Raw genomic sequence first — 9230 nt, forward strand, 5'->3', positions numbered from 1 at the left:
TATATTAAGTGAGTGCCAATAAACCCTCTGAAACCAAGAAGGATTAGCATGGCACATGGTACATGCTCAATAAGTTTATGTCAAATGGATAAGAGAGAGCATATAAATAGATAGGCAAATAAAAAAGTAAATCCTATTCACCTGTATTGATTCAAACTGTTTTAGACACCATAACAGTTTACATAGCTACAGAGTTAGGAGGGTGTTAGAAAGTTCCAGTTCTAAATGTGTGTAATTAAATGGTACATTTTACCTGGAAATCATCCCATCACATCTGCTTCCATAGTATATAGATTCATGTAAATTTGGCCAAGAAAGTACTTCTTCATTTCTACCAATTTTTAAATTTGTATTTTCTAATAGCCTTCAAAAAAATTCCACTGGCTATGCACAGTGGCTCATAAAATTTTGGGAGGCTAACGGGAGGCTAACATGGGAAGATCACTTGAGCCCAGGAGTTTGAGACTAGGCAAACTTCTGGGCAACAAAGCGAGGCCCTGTCTCTACAAAAAATAGACAAAATTAGTTGGCATGGCATGGTGGTGCATGCCTGTGGTCCCAGCTACTCAGGAAGCTAAGGCAGGAGGAATGCTTTAGCCCTGGAGTTTGAGGCTGCAGTGATGTATGATGGTGCCACTGCACTCCATCCTGGGTGACACGGTGACACTCTGTCTCCAAATAAATAAATAAATTCCACTGACAAATCCATCGTGTCTCCATTGTTCATGCTGTCTTCCCTTATGCTTTAATTTTATGACATTTAACGATTTTCATTTATTTGAATTAATTTGATTGCAAATTAAATCTGACTAGGAAGCAAAAAAGAAATGCCAAAGGAGACTACTTCCTCTTCAGAAATAAAATCTGATTTTTAAAATTTGTTAATAGAATTAATCTTTCAACATTGAGAAAAGTGCATCTGTACCTAATGGTTAGAGACTGTGGATAAGACTTATGATAAATAATTATTGCATTCAATAATACATTTGAGATAATCTCTTAATTTGTCTATCAGAAGTCTCTTGTGAAACTGAGAATTCTTCTTTTTTTTAATGGTATGGGAAGAAGTCCTTTATTTTATCAATTGATGTCACGTAACAGCTGCCTAACCACACAATGTAGATGTGAATAAAGAAGATGGCCCAGAAATAGAGTGTACTCGTATTAGTGACTCAACTAGTGACCATTATGATAAAAGGAATAAAATTTTGACTGATTTACAGGAGTTTTAAAATGTATTTAATATTTAGTAGTTATGTCATGGTTTCTTAGAGCAATTTTATTGAAATAAACTAGGTAGTTTGTTCACATAACAAATCTACATTCAAAAGACATGCTTACAAATTTTCCACTTAGTCTATTTTTCTGCTCACACCATTACTACAAATGCCTCATTCCATCATCATGTTGAATTCTTCAGCATCTTCTATATCAGTTCCAGGGGCATCTCTGGGATATAGGGATGCCTATATTCCTTCAGAAGCACACTGATAACCTCAATACATCCACAATTCACACCCTTTCCCTTCTCTGAGGTGTGCTGCTTTTTGTCACAACAGAAAAAACATACTACTAAGATTTGAAAAATTAAATTCTGGTCCTGGTTAGGTCATAAACTATAGAAACCTTAGGTCACATATTCTCCCTAGGTGCTTGTTTCTCCACTGCAAAAAATAATTCATATTTGCTTGGTCCTTTGTAGTCCTTTACTATTTCATTTATCTTCAGATAACCCTTAAATTTAAGTAAGGTAGCATTATACTCATTTTATAAAAGAAATTCAATCTCAAAGAGGATATAGTCTCCCAAAGATCCCACAAGTAGTAATATATTAAGCAGAGCTAAATAAACTCACATACTCTCACTCAAGATCCCAGTACTGGTACATGCCATGCTAGTTAGTTTGCTAAAATGGATGATGCGGCAATTTTTCAGGTCCCTTCCAATGACCCTGTTCTCTGCTTCTACTTGTATTTTTTCTCTCTTGTCTCAACTAGGGTTAATATCCGAAACTATACATAGTTACCAAATTTCATTTACCATGATGTTTTGATTTAATTATTCTTTAAATTTTTCTATTTCCATGTTAAATTCAGAGAAATGTTCCTTTTTTGAAAGTTTCTACTGCTGCCTGGCTCTCTGAAGGCTATAGGACTTACCTATTTGTCAAAGCAGAAATTTTCAGCATTTTGTAAACACACTAATTACCTTTTATAACTGTAAAGACAATTATTCCATAATCAAAACCAATTCAAAATAAAATAAATCCTCAATACTTCTTATTCCCTGGAGTAGTAATTTTAATTAGACTCTATTGATTCGTTATTTTCTACTGTGTGCCTTTATTTGGGAAATACTATTAGCCTACTTTGCTATCGAGTCTCTTTCCCTAACAAGAAAACGTCAGTCTTAAGAGTCAGGAAAGCTTTTGCTTTCACTATCACATATGAAGAATGAACTAAACACCTAACTTGGAAAGTAAAACTTAAATGAGGGATTCAGGACATTTCTGAAAGGTGTCATATGACCAAATTAAAAGTTGTTATGATGTGTCTAAAATAACAAATTAACTCTTAATAAAGGTACAGATGTGCTGATTAGTCATGCTGACATGTACATATGAAATATGCCTAAACCAAATTAAAAGAAAACAAAATACCTTCTATGGCAATCTTGAAAAGTCAGGGAGCTCAATAAATACTAAGAGTATGCTGCACAATGAGAGAACACTTGGTAATTAACATAATTGAATATGCGAAAAATGAGAAAATATACAGGATGAAGGTTGAGGACTACACATAGAAAATTTTTGTGATTTTCTTCATTTTGATTGTATTACTTTCTTGTCTTCAGGAGGGAAGATCGTGACTTCAAAAGTAACAAAATATTTAAGAATTCAAAATGGTTTTGTTCTAAATGGTATTCCTGTGCTATTTTCTCAGCAGTCCATGTTTCTAGACAAAGTTTATGATTATTGAGAAATGTCAATGCTTCTACAATGGAAATTTTGCCTTTGGGAATGTTCTTAATATTTATCATATCAAAGAGATGGCCTTTCGGCAATCTGAATTCCTTTGGCTCTCGACCTGTTTCAGTAGCTTTTACCTGCAAGACACAGGATCTTTGGAATCAACATACACATCTTTTAGAAATGACAGCAGCTTGTCATCTTTATGAATAAAGTTCCCCTTAATTTCTGGATAGAGACTAATCTGCTCTCGCAGGAGGCTGTTGGTAGAGGGGTGTCTGGCAGCCGGAGAGGACTTCATCTTGCTGGTTTCCCATTCCGCTGCGTTCTCTAGTTGAAATTCCTGATCCCGAGAATCACCGCAGCCCCCATCTCCTCCTAACATGATATCCTCAGGTTCATGCCACACGTGGAAACACCAGCTCAGGAAACCTCCGGCAAACTGAGAATTCTTATAATACTTTATGCAATTAACTGGTCTTAACATTGTGCCATCATTTGTAAGAATTATATTCAATACCTTGATTTAAGCCACTCCAAAAATAGCGAAGCTGACAAAAATGACTAATCCTTGAAACATACCATCTTGTATATTCTAAGATTAACCATTCACCCATTATTTAACCTTTGGGAAATAACAAATTTGAAATAATAAGGTTTTCTCTCTCAACATCTCAGGTTTTGAACATCTTTTGGAAAAAAAGAGAAATTTCATTCTCAGACTCTTCCTATGGTTACAATAAAATCTTTTTGTTGACTTTATTCACTCAGCTAAGAAAGAGAAAATAAAATGGTTTGCTTGTTATATCATTATTTCCAGAGTAAATTATGTGGGTGTCAATAAACTCTCTAAGGTCACTGAAACCAAGAAGGATTAGATTGCAACACACAAACAAATAATTTGTCATGATTGCTGCTTATTTTCAAGCACATTCTTGCATATAATTAGTTCCTCTACCTTAAAACAGTTGTTGTTTTATGCTTCATAACTTCATGTCTAAGATGAGAATATAATTTTCTGAAGTTGATTTACACAGCTTATCCAGGGAGTAGTAGCATTATTTATTGTATTGGATCAGAAAGATTTATTGGAAATTCTACATCTATTTTTTCTTTGAATCTGCTTTGAAGACAAAATTATGAAACAAAGACATAAAAGTCCAATTGCTATTTCTTGCAATATTGGGTGAGCAAAAGATGGCAGCCAAAGAAAAGAAAGAACAAAATTGTAATAACTGTCATGGTCACCTTAATAGTAAAGTGCAGGAAAGTTTCCAGAAACATACCAAAGGAGTAAATTACTTTTCTCTGGATACATTCATGGCATAGAAAACAACTCATCATAGAGATTTCCTTTGGGAGTTGTCTAATAGATATAATGACAAATCTCATAAGTGCACATATCACCCTAAGATACAGCCATGGAGTTATGCCTTTCTATTTCCGAAAAGTTATTTGCTTAACCCAGTAACTATAATTGGCGTTGCCATGTCTTTTAAAATGCTGAACCTTAGTTCATTACAGATGGCTATACTGAGTCAATGCAAAGGTAGAAGAATTGTTCTGGAGATCTAGAAATCTTCTCTTTATGCACTTTCTTCCTTTTCAAGATGAATTTAATTGGAATTCTGTAAGCCTGATATAAGAGAGTGGGTCATTATTCAGCATTCACAGTCTTTCTAACCCAAGAATGTAAAATACTTTAAAGACCAAACTAAATGCAAAATTAGGGTTGAACTCAAGTCTAAGAAAATGCAAGGAGGTAGAAAAATACCTAAAATCTTGCATCCATTTATTCTTAAGGGCCAGTTACCCTAAATTGAAGAAGGGGAATGCAAAATGCAATAAGAAGATTACCACATTATCCTAAGGAATTTTGATAATTATAGGAGTTAACTTATATGAACATCCACAAATCCACAAAAAACAAAGAACAAAAATTACCAAAAGCAAGAGAACATAAAAACTTAATTGTATACCACCAAAATAATCTAAAAAAATAACTTGTAAATCTAATTCCAGTGGAAATGACATAGTGGCGCCAAACAGAAGGAGATATAAATTGCTACATAATATTAGAAGGGAGTACACTATAATACCCTCTGAAGAGATCACTGTACTATTCAGGAGGCTCCTGGAGGTGCTTCTCATCCAACTTCCTACTAAGCAATGTAATAATTTTTAAAATATTTTTATGAAGGAATAAGTCACACACAGACACATGAGTTATGTTCATATTAAGCCTTCCAAGAATGATTGAAGCATTACTGTGACTGCTGAAAGAGGTTAATGTTTTTCTAGACAAAGTTGCCTTACACGAAGAATGAATAACAAGATTATTTTGTCTAAAAGTTTCATTAATGCATGTAGATGCATGGTAAATCTTCTTGTATATACGCCAAGGAAGGAAATTAGATGAATTTTGGGAACATGACCTTATGTTCCTAGTGGGATTTTAAATTTTGGTCTAATTAACATGGCATGGGGTTATCTTTCAGAAAGTCCCAAAAACACATATGTGAATAGGAATGCTCAAGATATACATAATTGTCCATGTTGAGTAAATCACATTATGAGGGCATTAAGTCCCCTAATAAACAGACTGATAGAAAATCATGCAAATTACGTTTTTAGTCAGAGTCTAGAGAAAAAATTATCCAAAGATAAAAAGATAAACTAGTTATATATTCACTTTTCAATTTACCTTTGATGTGATAAGATATACATCAGATTTAAGATCAATTAGCTAGTAAATACTGTAAATCAGTTTCCTTATAAACATACCAGACATATGCTTATAATATTTAAAATTGGATTTCTTAAGGGAAATTTGACTTCTATCTATTTTTAAACTGTTTAATTACTTTGAACTACTTGGATGAAATAGTTAAATGGATGTTAGTAAATAATAAAACATGTTATGATTTTGTTGTTTTACATGTAAATTCCTAATGAAATGATACTTACAGAATAAACTTTTTGCTTTGGGGAATTTTTTATGCCAACAATTGTTACCAGTGAGTCTTTGATGAAAACTGAGAGAGGCTAATAGGCAGTAATGCAACAATTCCTCCCTATAGAGTGGATTTAATGAGATTAGACCAAGCTGTGATACCTGTGTACACACACAGGCAATGCCTCTTGTTTGTGATAACCTGGAAATGTTTCACTAGGCTTATTACTTTTCATGACCACATTCTTATAAGGTATGTTAGCAAATATGTGGCAGCCTAAGTTAAAAAAAAAATAAAACTACACAAGCCACATTATAATGCTAAAAGTGAAGCAAAGTCTTGTACTTTGTGTAAAAAATTCAGGTGTGAGCACAGCCAAATTGGATAATTTGGACATTTTAGGAAGGGTCACCCAAATCAATATTTTATCATAGTTATAATCAATATTTTATCATCATTATATAAACCAGATATTTGCCAAATAACTTATTTAATTTGGGAAGAAACACAATAAATTATAAAAAATGTTTAGTAGAAAAGTTATGCTACATGATAGATTCCTACAGGTGAGATAAATCTGAAATGTAACCCTTAAGAATGTCCATCACAACATTCAGTGAATACTTTTAATGACTTTTTGAAAATATTTTCCTACCTGAATGCCATTGAGGCTGTTATTCCCATAATTAAAGTCATGAGTCTAGGTTAGAAAATGTTTACAGCCTAGGAAAAGTAACACATTAATATTCCATAAAGAATTAATCACCATCAGAAGGATGTCACTTAATACATCATGTTTAGGGTTATGAAGGAAAAGAACATCAAGAAATTTTTAACGTGGAGATAGAAAGAATGCAAACTGTAAAATGTCTAGGGGAAGTTGGGACAATAGAAAGACATAGAATGAAGGTTTACCATCGGAATATCCACTTCAGAAAGGAATCTGAAGATTTATGTGGGAGGAGGGAGAGGAGAGGTAGGAAGAATAGAAGTCAAACTGTGAATCTTCAGAATTGAGTTTGAAGGTGGTCTCTGTCTAACAGTCATGAGAGGAATGAAAATTTTGACAAGAAAATAACACCTGTTAGAATCTGTCATTAATAGAGTTAAGAGTGGGGTTCTGCAGAAGAGTCTCTGTAAGCATAAAAATCACAAGCAAGATTGACAGATTCCATTTCCACATAAAGTCTGACACGTAAAATTTCACAAAATATTAGTCTATGGATGACCAAATTTCCTCCTGCAAAAAACAGGAACCATGCCTGGTTGAAGAAAAGTAAATGGAAGGTGTCCAGTAAAACAGACAAGATTCTGTCGCTAGAATTTCACTTCATATTGACAACTATTAACCAACTGCTGCTTTGGGTGATTACCCGGGTTAGGATGTCAGGACGTCAGGACATCGGACTTCCCTATAATCTCAAACACTACCATCAGGGTATTTTCTTGATTAGTCTATTTTCCTTTTTTGTGGGCTTTTAAGATTTTAATATTATTGGACTATTCATTTGCCCAATTTCTCTCCTTCCTGCAGAATATTTCCCAATGAAACAATGTTTCTGAGAGATAATATGACTTGATGATATCAATTAGGGGATCCTCACCCAAGAGGATAATTTCCCATTGGCAAATTGCTGGGCTGTCAGCAAAACCAGACACCTCCCAGGCAAAGAGCTTGAGGTTGACAAGAGCCAATAAAGAGGACACTTATGTCTAACTATATGAAATGGCCAGACTATGGGCAGGTACATGTTCCTATTATTCTGACAATCATGATGTTCTGCCTAGAGCACAATAGTTTTCACTATAATGAATAATATTGCAGTAAACATTCTGCTTCTGTAATACCTACATCACAGAATTGTAGAGTTGAAAGAGACCACATATACTATCTAATCCAATAGTTTCCCAATTACTATAACTGAAATCCCCTTTTCCCATATGAAATCCTATGTAGCATTTCTTTGTGCCTGCACCACTCCTATGTGATGTAGTGCCTTAGTTGTTTAGGGGAAGGAGAGAGGTTTTTTGTTTTGGGTTTTTCGTTTTTTTTTTTTGTTGTTGTTGTTCTATCTTTCATCCTGAAGGATTTCCTCCATTTTCCATTTTGTCTGGGAGGTGCCTTTTACATTTCTTCACACTGACCTCACTCTTTAAAGTATTGAGCACATGGCTGGAGATGTCCTTCCAATAGGTTTATGTTGGCAATTTCCAAATAGGGAGAGTAGTCTTGATAAACAATCTCATCAGTAACTCTCATCACCTTCCTTCTCCAAACCTAGATCAGTCATTCCCCAGATCTCAGAGGCTTTTATTTTATTTAACAAGGTACTTTCACAGAAAGGCATCAAACTTAACATATAAGGTAAAAAAAAAAAAAAGAATTCCTAACACAGGCTATTTTTATTATTTTCAAAGAGTGTAGAGTGATGTAGACACAAAATTGCATCTATATAATAATTTTTATTTCTCAAATAAGACAGTTTAGAAAAATATTTACTCTTCAAATCAGAGGATTAAAGCAAACATGTACTTAGAGCTCAAAATTGGAATATTTATCGAATAGTTCTGAATATCGTGTATATAAAAATCATTTGTTGTTGTTGTTGCTGGTTTGTTGAGTGATGGGTTGGGGGATGGGGGTGTTCTACTACTTGTGGTTATATTTTCTACCATCTCAATCCAAAATAGAAATTTATATTGGAGAACACAGAAATATTATATTTTCTTGCAAAGGTGGTCACCTAAAACTAATAGGAAGATTTTAAAATGTTGAGTATTTAATACTGTCTTCAAGTGAAATAATGAGACAAAGATTTGTTTTCTTCTTTCTTTTCTTTCTCTGGCTCTCTCTCCTTTGTCACATTAACTGCTTTTGTTTTTCATATAGCTCAGTGCCTGCCATTTATCCATCTATATATGGTTCCTTTAGAGCAAGCAAATAGAATATTTTCTTGGCTTTTGTGCCTGGCAGGAGCAGGACAAGAAAATAATTCCCACACAAATATTTGGCTGTCTAGATCTTTTCCACAAAACAAAAATAGCAAATAGAAAAATGTTAAAAACTTGACTCTCAGGAGCAGCTGTCTGGCAAACTATTACATATGCAAAGTAGTTTTTGAAGAGACAATCCCAGGAGAAGCCATCTCCCTTGTTTACAAGGCATACAGGTCAAAATGAAGTTTTCTTGCATACTTACTTGGCTTTCTCCAAACACCTAGTAGTTACACTAGATGACTGGTAGGCAGAGGCTTTAGAATCCAATCAAAAAAGATACTCACACATCTCAATACTTAGGTATGCTTTCC

The 9230-nt window shown here is 34.0% G+C and overlaps 1 pseudogene; it reads right to left on the bottom strand.

The window, feature by feature from the left end:
* Positions 1 to 2727: 2727 nt before the first annotated feature.
* Positions 2728 to 3340, bottom strand: LOC116533279 (annotated as a pseudogene).
* Between the last annotated feature and the right edge of the window lie 5890 nt (positions 3341 to 9230).

This window comes from Sapajus apella, unplaced genomic scaffold (assembly GCF_009761245.1).
Source record: "Sapajus apella isolate SASKATOON/1434 unplaced genomic scaffold, GSC_monkey_1.0 scaffold81, whole genome shotgun sequence".
In the NCBI taxonomy this organism is placed as follows: domain Eukaryota; kingdom Metazoa; phylum Chordata; class Mammalia; order Primates; family Cebidae; genus Sapajus; species Sapajus apella.